Source organism: Macaca thibetana, chromosome Y (genome assembly GCF_024542745.1).
Source record: "Macaca thibetana thibetana isolate TM-01 chromosome Y, ASM2454274v1, whole genome shotgun sequence".
Lineage (NCBI taxonomy): Eukaryota > Metazoa > Chordata > Mammalia > Primates > Cercopithecidae > Macaca > Macaca thibetana.
The window spans coordinates 1,178,238-1,193,467 of record NC_065599.1 but is presented as its reverse complement, the minus strand read 5'-3'; positions in this window follow the sequence as shown (position 1 = coordinate 1,193,467).

The following is a 15,230-nucleotide window of genomic DNA, read 5'->3' as shown; positions in this document are numbered from 1 at the left end:
TGCTGGCTCTTCCCTGAGCCTTGAGTTCTCATGTGTTTCCCAGCTCCAGGACCCACAGGCCTTTGAACCCTCAGCCCTGGGCTGCTTACCTGGCCTCCTGTCTGTTCCCTCTCTGAGGGCCTAACTCCTTCTGGTAGTGCTGCAGGGGATTGAGACAGAGGCCCTGACTGATGATCTGCGTGGCTGTTCAGGTCATGGTTCAAAGCCAATTCCCCAGATGCCAAGGAAAGACCAGCAAGGTCCTTCCGCATGACACCTTTCAGCAGCGCCCACCTCAGCAATTCTAGCTGACCCTGAATGGTGAAGGTCAGCCAACCAGCTGAAGAAGCTCAGTTAGGTTGTGTCCTGCCTGAAGCTGGGGCCTTCTCCTGCATGGCTCTAGAAACACTGGACTACAAGAGAGCCAGGTGCCATGAATCCTGGAGCAAGAGTCATCAGGAAGGCTTATGCCAGGTCTAGCCTCCCACACTCCACCCCCTCTATCATGCCAGGAGGCACTCCTTACCAAGGATGCCAACATAATATGCCTTAGAGATCACTTCATTGTGGAAATAAAGATTGTGATGAAAGGAAAACTTCAGGCCGGGCGCGGTGGCTCAAGCCTGTAATCCTAGCACTTTGGGAGGCCGAGACGGGCGGATCACGAGGTCAGGAGATCGAGACCATCCTGGCTAACACGGTGAAACCCCGTCTCTACTAAAAAATACAAAAAACTAGCCGGGCGAGGTGGCTGGCGCCTGTAGTCCCAGCTACTCGGGAGGCTGAGGCAGGAGAATAGTGTAAACCCGGGAGGCGGAGCTTGCAGTGAGCTGAGATCTGGCCACTGCACTCCAGTCTGGGCGACAGAGCGAGACTCCGTCTCAAAAAAAAAAAAAAAAAAAAAAAAAAAAAAAAAAGAAAGGAAAACTTCATCCTGTTGCCAGTACCTGGGATGGCTGAGTTCCTGCACCTGCTGGGCCATGAAGAAGAGGACAGATGCAAAGGGACCATTTCATCTAGCTGGGCTGAGGGCCTACTGACTGGGTTGCAGCATACGTTTCCCCTTACCAGCTCTCCTGCTAAGACACCCCCGTACCCCAGGAGGACCTCAACCTGACCAGGACCCTCAACCCCTCCCCCAGACCCAGGGACCCCAGACTAGTCTGCAAATCCGTCATGTAGCTTACTTAGCAGGACTTCCTCATGATTTCTGAACCATGCCACCATCTCAGTGTGTGCACAATCTGCCTCTGGTCAAGGACCCTCCAAATGATTGGATGGGCATGCCAGGAAACACCCGGCAACTTTGCAAGAGCTGGAAGACTGTTGGGCAGGGCTATACCCCAGACCTTTGGCCTAGCACCGTGCATTAGTGGTCCTGTCTCTGTTCGGTGTGGGGGGCAGGGTAGCAGATGTGGTGGTCTTGTGGGTGGGTGGAGGGAGGCCCAGAAAGCCTCTGCCAATAGCAAGCAAGGAGCACAAGTAGGCAGGGGATTGGGTCTGGGATGCTGTGCTGTGAGGGGTGGTCCTGTCCACTTGACGAAACCGCTGTGGGTAGAAGGGACTACAAGGCTTTGCCTGGCGCTCCCCATGGGGCTTGCGCGTGTGCAACAGAGGCGTGTGTGCAACGGAGGTTATACATGCTCAGGGCCTACCGTTCTTTGGGTGCGGCACAAGCAGAAGACAGCCTATCTGGGGACCTGGTGCCTGCCTTGCAGAGGACAGCAGACTCCCCTTCCTCAAAGGACATTCCCAGGGAAACATGCCCTTCAACTTCCTTGAGCACTTCGTGTTTCTGGTCTAAGGCCTCTGGACACAGACACAGGGAGTAGGGGGTAGTTTCCATCACTGGCATGGGCATGCAGACTCCCTTTCTCCAAGTACTTTCCCAGGGAAATGTGCCCTTCAACTTTCTGCTGTGCGTGAAGGGTCCTTGGCGCTGCTATTCTCCCTTGTGAGGGCTGAGCTTGGCTCCCAGTCCCTACCACGTATTCTCAGGGCACCCCCAAGCAAGCTGCCCTCCTATCTGCAGGAGGGTGGCCTCAGCTCCCCTGCCTCCTGGGTGGCCCTGTGTGCCTCTGGCCTGGATCTCTTGCTCCCTGTCCCTGGAAGCTGATGCCCACCCCCTGTTGCCAGTAATCCCGAATGGGCAGCTGCAAGGATATGGCTCTGGCCCAGAAGCCAAAGATGCCCTGGCTAATGACCCATGTGCCCTCCAAGCAGGGCAGGTGCTTCTGCCAAAGCTTCCACCTCAGCCACGGGCAGGCCATGCAGCCTGGGGCATTCACGGAGCCCAGATCCAATTGAAGGACCTTCAGCAAGTCTGTTGCCGACTGGGGCATGCTGGGACCAGGGCCAGGCTGTGTCTGCTGGTCCACCTGCCACCCTATGTCGCCCTTCTCCTCGACCACCACCTGGACCACTGCCATGATGTCGTCCACCAGCTGCACCTTCTCCTCCCCCAAGGGCTACTCAGTGCTCCCTGCCCTGGCTGCCCTCTCTTGCCAAGTCTCCAATTTGAATGGGGTACCTCTTTTGGAGGTTCCACTGACCACAACCTGCACTGTCCCCTCCACATCCGGATAGGCTATTCTTTAAAATACGCTTTAAAAAAATAACTTAAAAGCATTCCCATTTATCCACATCCTCTCCAACATCTATTGTTTCCTGAGTTTTTAAAGGTTGCCATTCTAACTGGCATGAGATGGTATCTCATTGTGGTTGCAGGGTCATGGATGAAGCTGGAAACCATCATACTGAGCAAACTATCACAAGGACAGAAAACGGAACACCACATGTTCTCACAGGTAAGTGGCAGTTGAACAACAAGAACACATAGACACAGGGTGGGGAACATCACACACCAGCCAGGAGGTGGGGTGGGGGATTGGGAGACAGATAGCATTAGGAGAAATACCTAACTAACTAAATGACGAGTTGATGGGGACAGCAAACAAACATGAAACATGTATTCCTATGTTACAAACCTGTATGTTGTGCACATATACCCTAGAACTTATAGTATAATTAAAAAAAAAAAATGTAAAAGGAAAAATAGGTCTCCAAACCCAAATACTAAATAGAAAATTAGTATCAAGTGGCCTAGAATGTAACTTAAATGAAAATGTTACAAACATTCAGCAAATCATTTCTAAATGCCGCAGTAAGCCTGGTAGTCTACAAGGAACTCAGAAAAACATGGTTTCCTTGCTCTTCTGAGCGTGCAGCAGTAGTAACAGGCACAGAGATAAAAGAGGAATAAGTGTGATAAGTGCTGTAATAGGCAAATACAGGAAATATAACTGGAAATAAGGGCAACGATTTTGATAAAACATTAATAAATGATGAAATGTTAAAGAAAAAGACTCATGATTTTAATAGACATTGCCTTCTTCTTCCCTCTAGAAGAAAACTAATGCCTCTGCTTTATTGACTGATATGTTACTAAAAAGATGTAACATCTCTGATTTGTATTACGAAATCACATTTTCCTCATTTAGGAAACAAATGTTTAAAAATCCTTTTGAAAGTTAAATGAGAATATTTGCTGTTATTGTATAAACTGTCAAGTGCTACACAAATATTATTTTCTCATGGTGATTTATATTGTGTGTATGCTATCTGGTTAGTATAGCATTCTCATAAAAGAAACCTTGAAACATTTCTGCTGCTCAGTATTTATTTTTCAACATTTCAGTCATTATTATTTATCATATGCTGTCTAAGGGCTTTTGAATTTTAGAGAGATATGTGGAAACTGAAAAGAGGACAATGAAACTGTGAGATTACAGTCATAATAATTTCATTGATTAATTCAATTGTTTATAAAGCTAGATTAGATTATATTTTTCCCAAAAGATTCTCAGAGAAATTCTAAGATGACGCACCCACTGAAATGGCCATAAAGTTGTTGCTGAAGTTAGAATTAACTATTTTTAAAGCCTGAAGATACAGTAATACTTTCATGCATTAAAACAGGGAAAACATGATTTTCAGTGCTACTTGCTCTCACATCTCTAGTAACTTTTAAACTATTCTTTATGTCACATTAAATTTTTCATTTCTACCTCATGTTTTGGATGCAGCCTGTATTTTTTTTTCTTTTTTCTTTTTTTTTTTTAAATTTTTAAAATTATACTTTAAGTTGCAGGGTACATGTGCACAATGTGCAGGTTTGTTACATATGTATAAATGTGCTATGTTGGTGTGCTGTACCCATTAACTTGTCATTTACATTAGGTGTATCTCCTAATGTAATCCCTCCTCCCTCCCCCCACCCCACAACAGGCCCCAGTGTGTGATGTTCCCCTTCCTGTGTCCAAGTGATCTCATTGTTCAATTCCCACCTGTGAGTGAGAACATGTGGTGTTTGGTTTTCTGTTCTTGTCGTAGTTTGCTGAGAACGATGGTTTCCAGCTGCATCCATGTCCCTACAAAAGACACAACTTCATCCTTTTTTATGGCTGCATAGTATTCCATGGTGTATATGTGCCACATTTTCTTAATCTAGTCTATCACTGATGGACATTTGGGTTGATTCCAAGTCTTTGCTATTATGAATAGTGCTGCAACCAACATACACGTCTTTATAGCAGCATGATTTATAATCCTTTGGGTATATACCCAGTAATGCGATGGCTGGATCAAATGGTATTTCTAGTTCTAGATCCTTGAGGAATCGCCACACTGTTTTCCACAATGGTTGAACTAGTTTACAGTCACACCAACAGTGTAAAACTGTTCCTTTTTCTCCACATCCTCTCCAGCTCCTGTTGTTTCCTGATTTTTTAATGATTGCCATTCTAACTGGTGTGAGATGGTATCTCATTGTGGTTTTGATTTGCATTTCTCTGATGGCCAGGGATGATGAGCATTTTTTCATGTGTCTGTTGGCTGTATGAATGTCTTCTTTTGAGAAGTGTCTGTTCATATCCTTTGCCCACCTTTTGATGGGGTTGTTTGTCTTTTCTTGTAAATTTGATTGAGTTTTTTATAGGTTCTGGATATAAGCCCTTTGTCAGATGAGTAGATTGCAAAATTTTCTCCCATTTTGTAGGTTGCCTTTTCACTCTGATGGTAGTTTCTTTTGCTGTGCAGCAGCTCTTTAGTTTAATTAGATCCCATTTGTCAATTTTGGCTTTTGTTGCCATTGCTTTTGGTGTTTTAGACATGAAGTCCTTGCCCGTGCCTATGTCCTGAGTGGTATTACCTAGGTTTTCTTCTAGGGTTTTTATGATTTTAGGTCTAATGAATGGATTACTAGAATAATCAATGCAGAGAAGACCTTAAAGGAACTGATAGAGATGAAAACCATGACACGTGAACTACGTGACAAATGCACAAACTTCAGTAACTGACTCAATCAACTGGAATAAAGATTATCAGTGACTGAAGATCAGATGAATGAAATGAAGCCCAAGATGGCTGGATGGCCGAATAGGAACAGCTCCAGTCTCCAGCTCCCAGCATGAGCGACACAGAAGACAGGTGACTTCTGCATTTTCAACTGAGATACCGGGTTCATCTCACTGGGTCATGTTGGACAGTTGGCACTGGTCCGCAGGTGCAGCCCAACCAGTGAGAGCTGAAGCAGGGTGAGGCATCACCTTACCTGGGAAGTGCAAGGGAGAAGGGAATTCCTTTTCCTAGCAAAAGGAAATTGAGACACACAACACCTGGAAAATCGGGTAACTCCCAACCTAATACTGCGCTTTACCAATGGTCTTAGCAAACAGCACACCAGGAGATTATATCCCACACCTGGCCCAGAGGGTCCCATGCCCATGGAGCCTGCCTCATTGCTAGCACAGCAGTCTGAAATCTAACTGCAAGGAGGTAGCGAGACTAGGGGAGGGGTGCCCGCCATTGCTGAGGCTTAAGTAGGTAAACAAAGCCACTGGGAAGCTCGAATTGGGTGGAGCCCACCACAGCTCAAGGAGGGCAGCCTGCCTCTGTAGACTCCTCCTCTGGGGACAGGTCATAGCTAAACAAAAAGCAGCAGAAACCTCAGTAGAGATAAATGCCCCCGTCTGACAGCTTTGAAGAGAGCAGTGGCTCTCCCAGCATGGAGGTTGAGACCTGAGAACAGACAGACTGCCTGCTCAAGTAGGTCCCTGACCCCTGAGTAGCCTAACTGGGAGACATCCCCCAGTAGGTGCAGACTGACACCTCACACCTGTGTGGTACATGCCTGTGACAAACTTCCAGAGCAAGAATAAGACAGGTACACTAGCTGTTCAGCAATATTCTATATTCTGCAGCCTCCACTGCTGACACCCAGACAAACAGGGTCTACATTGGACCTCAAGCAAACTCCAACAGATCTACAGCTGAGAGTTCTGATTGTTAGAAGGAAAACTAACAAACAGAAAGGACACCCACACCAAAACCCCATCAGTACGTCACCATCATCAAAGACCAAAGGCAGATAAATCCATAAATATGTGGAAAAAGCAGTGCAGAAAAGCTGGAAATTCAAAAAATCAGAGCCTATCTCCCCCTCCAAAGGAACACAGCTCATCACCAGTGACAGAAAAAAGCTGCATGGAGAATGACTTTGATGAGTTGAGAGAAGAAGTCTTCAGTCGATCAAATTTCTCAGAGCTAAAGGGGAAACTACGTAACCAGTGCAAAGAAACTAAAAACCTTGAAAAAAGAATAGATGAATGGATAACTAGAATAATCAATGCAGAGAAGACCTTAAAAGAACTGATAAAAGATGAAAACCATAACATGAGAAATATGTGACAAATCCACAAGCTTCAGTAACTGACTCAATCATCTGGAAGAAAGAGTATCAGTGATCAAAGATCAAATGAATGAAATGAAGCCAGAAGAGACTTGTAGAGAAAAAACAGTAAAAAGAAATAAACAAAACCTCCAAGAAATATGGGATTATGTGAAAAGACCAAATCTACATCTGATTGGGGTGCCTGAAAGCGATGGGGAAAATGGAACCAAGTTGGAAAACACTCCTCAGGATATCATCCAGGAGAACTTCCCCAACCAAGTAGGCAGACCAACGTTCAAATTCAGGAAATACGGAGAACGCCACAAAGATACTCCCCGAGAACAGCAACTCCATGACATGTAACTGTCAGATTCACCATAGTTGAAATGAAGGGAAAAATGTTAACAGCAGCCAGAAAGAAAGGTCGGGTTACACACAGAGGGAAGGCCATCAGAGGAACAGCAGATTTCTCAGCAGAAACTCTTCAAGCCAGAAGAGAGTGGGGGCCAATATTCAACATTCTTATAGAACAGAATTTTCAACCCAGAATTTCATATCCAGCCAAACTAAGTTTCTTAAGTGAAGGAGAAATAAAATCCTTTACAGACAAGTAAATGCTTAGAGATTTTGTCCTACCAGGCCTGCCCTACAAGAGATCCTGAAGGAATCACTAAACATGGAAAGGAACAACCGGTACCAGCCATTGCAAAAACATGCCAAAATGCAAAGTCCATCGATGCTAAGAAGAAACTGCATCAATTTACAAGCAAAATAACCAGCTAATATCATAATGTCAGAATCAAGTTCACACATTACAATATTAACCTTAAATGTAAATGGAATAAATGGTCCAATTAAAAGACACAGACTGGCAAATTGGATAAAGAGTCAAGACCTATCAGTTTGCTGTATTCAGGAGACCCATCTCACGTGCCAAGACACACATAGGCTCAAAATAAAGGGATGAAGGAAGAACTACCAAGCAAATGGAAAACAAAAAAAAGCAGACATTGCAATCCTAGTCTCTGCTAAGGCACGCATTTTTAAATGCATTTTCACCCTTATTGTACTTCTGTGAGAAACTGCGGATTTAAGTTCAAATCATAATTATCTTTCAGTTTTTCTTGTCTTTTCCTAAAGGTTCACAGAAATAAAGAATTCCATTTATGCTTGTATCTTTCAGCAACCTCATTTCAGGTAATGATGCACATTACTGCAGGTATCACATATACAGGTCTAAAGGGAGAAGATGAAGAAGGAGAAAGCAGGCTTTTAAGTCTATACATTTGTAACACTATATCAGAAACTCAGTAGTCATAGTGAAATCAAAAAATGATCACAGTCAATTCCATCTCATACCTATCTAGAGTGAAATATGAACCTTCAAAAGAAAGGAAAGTTAAGAACTTCGGGCTTCTCAAATTTTTCCTATGTAGATAAAATTGTTGGTGACTTTCTCTCACTAGAAAACATAAACAAAAACCCATGCTTCATATATGTGTAAATAAAATATTTTTATTTCTAATAGTTATGACATGCAAGCAAGTAATAAAGTGAAAGTCCAGTCATAAAATGATATAAGGAAATTTCTCTTTGTCAAAAAATTCCATTGAACCTATTAATTTTATAAAAACTGTAGAGAATACTTCATGAAAATCTATTATACAGTAATTTTAGTATTTTACTTACATTTTAAATAATCAACAAATTAAAGAAAATTTTTAATCATTTATTACCAATGATATTATTCTACTCTAGTAATCCTTTTGAGATTAAATATTTTAAATAAAACATTAAAAACAAATTGTATTGACTAATATCAGCTTTTGATGAAATAATACTTCTGTATTTGTTATCATGTGAAGTATAACTTTCTCCTTACAATGGATGTTTTTTTTAACACCAATGTTATTGTTTGCTCTGATATAAATCCTTTTTGATCTCATAGTTCTACTGTATCCATACATTACATTTCTCCAGAGAGTAGGCTTCAAACAGATGGTAATATTATATTTGTGACAAAATTCTAGAAAAGGGAATGGTAAAATGGGAGAATAATTTCTAAATTTCTAACTGTTCATTAATGGATTTGGATATATTTAGATATCAACAAATATTTGCACACTGCAAATTTGCACATGGGTATATAAGTTTAGATGAGATACCCATCATGTGTGAGTTCTGTAATCTTTTAATTAATCCTCAATTTTACATGTGGGAAATTTGATAAGAGTTTATCCTTATCAAATACTCAATTTGAAGTACTACACTCAATTTGATGTAAAGCCAACAAAATTTCTGTCAACACTCATTTCAATTAATCCAATAATGTTAACTACTGAAAGCTTCATTCTCCTTGCCCCTGTTGGCAGCCTGAAAGTTGATTCCCACTGTAATTCAGCGCTCAGGGTGCTGGCCACAAGAGACTATCACCTTGCTTGTGGATTGTGACCTCTTACTCCTACACTTTCATCCTATAACAGTCCTACCTTTGCAAATTAAAAGAACTTTGTACATGGCTAAAAAAATAAAAGTGCAGTGAAATGTCAGGCCATGTTGTGAAATGTTCCGTTGTTTCTATATCTCTAATTGACCTTTCATGTTATAGAGGACAAGAAAAACAATTCAATATGCTTCTTAGTATCCAATCTAATGCACCCTTATTAAAAGGCCAAACCCATCCCTTCAAAGCACTGACATCTAAACACAGCTAGATGTATCAAGATCTCTTCTCATTAATAACCATTTTGTTAATCACTGTTGCCCAAATCTGGATTCTAAATGTGAAATCCTCGGATGGAAATTGCTATAATGGATCAAACTATGGGAATGACTATGTTTTGGCATAATTACTGCTGCTATCTTACTGAAAAATATCACATTAGATGGCAGCTTTTAGTTACATAAATCCTGTTGATTAATTTTTAATGTCCAGCATTTACGATATTGCACAAATAAAGATCTTTGATAACTTAAATGGTTAGTTCAGCAATGACTAAAATAACACAGCAATTTAAACATTCATTTACTTAGTAGAAGTGCCATACATCATTAACTCCTGATGAAAACAAAGTTGTGAAATTCTAAGTGCTGAACTGATTACTAAACTATGTATTTCAGGGTATTTTATAATACTATCCATGCCATATATGATGTCTCACCTGCAAGGATAAAGCTTTAGCATACATTAAAAAAAATGCCTTTGGTTCTTATTACCTCTCTACAATTGTCTTCAAAAAAAAAAATAAATGTCTTTGGTTCTTAATACCTCTTTACTATTGTCTTCATAACCGCAACATAAAAATACCCATGTACTCGACTTTTGGTTGAGCTGACTACCAGTTATTAGGGTTTAAGTAAACAAAATAAAGATTTCAAAATTTGATGACCAAATATGAGAAATCAGACTCTCACCATAACATAGAATTATTCTTAAGTTCCACTGCAAATGCAAAACTGAAAGAATAAATTAAGTCTAATATATTGCAATATTCTAAAATCTAAAATTCTTTCTTTGAGGTCTGGTGGTTCATGCCTGGAATTCCAGCTCTTTGACAGGCTGAGAAGGGAGGATTGCTTCAAGCCCAGAGTTCAAGACAAGCACAGGCAACACAGCAAGTCCTATCTCTACAAATGTAATTAATTAATTAAATTGGGCCTGATGGCACATATCTGTTGTTCTATTTACTCAGTAGTTCAAGGTTATAGTGAGCTGTGATTGCACACTGCACTTGAGCCTGGGCCATGGGCAAGAGTTTTTCTCTACAAAATAATTCAATATAACAAAACAAAATAAAAAGTTTCAGTTTTTTTTTTTTTTTGGAAGTTTGTATAATTGCTCCAAAGCACAAAATATTATATATAAATATCTCATAACCTTTTGTACAATAAATATTGACAAATGTCAAGCCATTGTGTTTATAGACTTTTCCTTCAAAATATTCATAGTTTAATTGGAGAATGAAGACAAGAGCAATAATTGCACTGTTCTCTGACAAGTGTTAAAATAGATAGAATTCAGTAACTCAGTTGGAGAGGAATGAAGTTCTTAACTGGTTTTACAGGGGTTTGGGGAACCTTCTTAGGTCAGGAACAATTGAGGCAGCTGTAAGGTTACAAATTTGCAAGAAGAATGTTTGGGAGAAAAACATTGTAAAAAAAAGAAACATTGTTTCTACCAATGATAGACGTGCTAACAGTGCTTATGATGCCAGCTGCCAAATTATGAGACCATAATAGTTCAATAAATATTTCTTGAATGAATCCATGAATGGAAGATACTGGATAAAGGATGCTGGAAGGGATTTTCAAAATCCTGTGAAGAAAGATAAATACCCCGGACTTTACAATGTTGCCTGCTTTTCTTAAGTTCTTATTATGTTTACTACCTCATAAGCTCTGTTTTACTTTTTGGTGTTTTCTCAAATATCATGCATGAATCCTTCCTGAGACTACTTCTCTCTTGATCCCTTGATACAATATTTGTCTCTGATACGCCTTTGTGTGAGGTCCTGGGTTTTTATGCCCACAGCTACATCATGCACATTTCCCTGGCACTATTCTGTAACAGAGACGCCTGGCCCCTGGCAGGCATGATTCCTAGGCTCTTATAAAAATTACTTCCTGTTTCAGCTCTGTTAAGGGCTGACATTGCAGCGATTAGAGAATAAGAAGTTGAGAGTTGCCAGTTTGTGTCCCTTTCCTTTTCAGCAGAGGGTTTCCACAGTGATTCCATGGCCTGCAGGACATCCTCTCTGTGTTTCCGTTTTCCATGAAGTGACCCTAATCCTAGACTGACTCTTCTAATGCCATATTTTCCTATTGTCTTCTCTAACGGATTTGGGTACTATTTTGGAGTTTTAAATTAAAAAAAAAAAAAATTGATATGCAAGGGGGGCAGGGAAATGCCTGCTAGATGGGGGTGTGGTTCTTGGCTAGGGATCCACCCTCAGACCTGTGCTCACTGACCTAGGTGAGGACACGCACTTCTGTTTTCTTACGAAAATTGGTGAGGACGCGTGCTTCTGTTTTTTTGCCCAAGTGTTGCATTTTCCAAGACCGCCCTGGCCTGCCATAACCCCATACTATGCTATTAGAAACCCCGAGACCCTAGCAGCAAAGACCCAGCAGCTGGACGTCGAGAAGAACCATCAGCAGAAGAAGACACAGCAAGTGGACCTCGAGATGACACCAGAGGGAGAGCACAAGGACAGAGGCAGCAGGCCACGCACTGCCGAAGAATAAAGAGTTCCGCGCGGCTGTGGGAGGAGAGCGTGACCTGCCCCATTCTAAGAAGAAACCACCTTCCCGCTCCACTTCCCTTCTGGCTCCCCATCCATCTGTTGAGAACTTCCACTCAATGAAACCTTGTACTTATTCTTAAAACCCACATGTGAGCCAATTCTTCAGGTACACCAAGGCAGGAAACCCTGGGATCCAGATAGCCCCTCTGTCTTTGCAGTAAGGCAGGGTGTCTAATTGAGCTAACACAAGCCGCCTGCAGATTGATAAACTAAATTAACAGCCTGTAACACATGCCCGCTGGGGATTCAGAAGCTGTAAACATTCACCCCTACATACTGCCTGGGGTCGGAGCCCCACAACCTGTCCTCGTTGCTAGCTCCGTGGCGGGGGATAAGGGACGTTTTCCTGCTTCAATGTGAGTCTGTTTCCAATGCAGTGTCCTTTCTGCAATACTGCAGTGTCACCTCATTGCATATATTTGACAAAATAAGTTACGAACTATAACTAATGTGAGAAGAAAATAAATGTTGGAGAATGAGCAAGGAAAATGAAACATTGTATCAGTAAGGAATGTTTTTTTTATTTTATATAACAGAAAAAGTAAACATGAATTAAACAAACAAGGATTTCTAGTTTTCACATGTGAACCAGCCATAGATAGGCAGTTGCTGCCTTTTATCAGTTGCTCTGCTGCATGGTACTAGCAGAACTGCATGGTAGTAGCCGTGACTTTTTTTTTGCTATTTTCTCCAAGGTGAAACCTAGCTCAAATCCAGCACGATGTTGAGTTCAGCTTCTAGTTTATGCAGCTACTTTAACAGTGTGTTTTTGCTAGTCATGTGAAACTGCTGCCTGAGATTTTCTATTCTTCTGCAATCACCTAGTATTTTTTTCTGTACCTAGTATTTTTTCTGTCTGAAATTATGTGCCTTGCTCATTTTTCTCCTCAGTATGCTACTGGATGTTCTTCAGCTGATTTTTTTAAAAGAGCATTGGTAAAGCAGTTTCATTTCCCTCAAATACTTCTGAGAATTCCTGAGAAACTTATACTTGTCTTGGCTGGACTGGACCACTGCCCACTCAGCTGCCTGTTACTGACTTCTTTCTTTGGATAAGATCGCCCAGACAGCACTGCGTGGGCCCCCGACCCCTACTTCCGCTAAAGACCGACATCCAATGTTCAAAACATTTTAAGTCTTAAATATAGCATAAAGGGATTATAGGATACAAAACAACAAATTGGATACATATATTAAGAAAGAAAATTTCAGTTAGTATCAGTCTTTTGACAACAAAGATAACCATTTTAATGATACAGTACAAATGTATTTACAAATAAACTAGGCATAGGGATTTGTTTCTTACATTGTATATGATTTCTCCAGTGATGTCTTAGGCACTCATTTAAAATAGGTCATTGACTGAATTACAGCTGTAATCTATAATGAAAATAGTAGAGTAGAAAGGTTTTTTTTTTATTTTTTTTTATTTTTTTTTTATTATTTTTTTTAATTTATTTATTATTATTATACTTTAAGTTGTAGGGTACATGTGCATAACGTGCAGGTTTGTTACATATGTATACTTGTGCCATGTTGCTGTGCTGCACCCATCAACTCGTCATTTACATCAGGTATAACTCCCAATGCAATCCCTCCCCCCTCCCCCCTCCCCATGATAGGCCCCGGTGTGTGATGTTCCCCTTCCTGAGTCTGAGTGATCTCATTGTTCAGTTCCCACCTATGAGTGAGAACATGCGGTGTTTGGTTTTCTGTTCTTGTGATAGTTTGCTAAGAATGATGGATTCCAGCTGCATCCAAGTCCCTACAAAGGACTCAAACTCATCCTTTTTTATGGCTGCATAGTATTCCATGGTGTATATGTGCCACATTTTCTTAATCCAATCTGTCACTGATGGACATTTGGGTTGATTCCAAGTCTTTGCTATTGTGAATAGTGCTGCAATAAACATACGTGTGCATGTGTCTTTATAGCAGCATAATTTATAATCCTTTGGGTATATACCCAGTAATGGGATGGCTGGGTCATATGGTACATCTAGTTCTAGATCCTTGAGGAATCGCCATACTGTTTTCCATAATGGTTGAACTAGTTTACAATCCCACCAACAGTGTAAAAGTGTTCCTATTTCTCCACATCCTCTTGTATGCATTGTTTGGTCTTACAGTTGTACTGCTTCTTTTGTATGCCTGTGTATATGTCTATATAATTTTAGATAGTTATATAGAATAGATTTAGTACAAGTAATTAGAAATTAAGCAGATTTTCTTTGTAATATAAAAGGAAATGATTAACTTTAATTGAATTTTTAGTGCAACAGTAAAACTGGGTAAGAATTTATTCTTCTCAGGGAAAAGATGTACTATGCTTTGCAGATTGAAAGGGTTATTTCCTGAGTAAGCCAGTGTCTGCCTTTACTGCACAAAATAAATTGTTTTTGCTAGACCCCTATAGTCAGCTACCTGCAGAGAAGGAAATCCCACCAGAGAGAATTCTAAATTGAATATTACATATTCTTTCATTTAGGTGAAGCATTCACATATGATATTCTTTTACATTCAGCATAATTATAAAAGTTAAATTTAATACTTTCCAAAAAAAGCAAGTATAAAGATTAGCAAGATAATTGTATATTCATCTTTAAGAAGTTTTAGCCTATTCAAATCAAACAAGTCCACTCTGAAATACCTGAAAATAAGATATGAAATTAATAATAAAAGAAAATACAGTAGAAAGTACCAGATGTTTCTTATGTGTTGGATGTACCTATAGCTGTTAGTTTTTAATGGCAGACAGAGTGCAGTCTACATAATTTTATTCATAGTAGATGCCTATGCATGATATATTCGCACATAAATATTATTTCTCTGAAGAGTGAAATAGAAAGCTAGGAATACACGTCACATATGCTGGATTACATTCAAGTAAGTGTGAATTATATAGTTAAATGATCTCTTCATGGGGCTTCTTATCACTCCCTCACTGGGTAGTCTAAGGATTAATTAGTTAAAGTTCCTAGGCTCTTTCAAGCTGAGAAACACTATGTAAGTGCTATGCATTATCATGGTAACACGAGAGTGAGGCATAAGTGATTCGCAACATCATAGGCTCTTTAAAATGTGTGTCTAGCCTGATAGACAGTTTTCTCAACAGTGTTTTATGGATTGGAAAGTGCTTATCAAATTTGAAGATGAAATGTGCTCTATTGAAATCAGGCAAATCTGCAAAATCAATCTTTGTTCTATATATTAGTAGA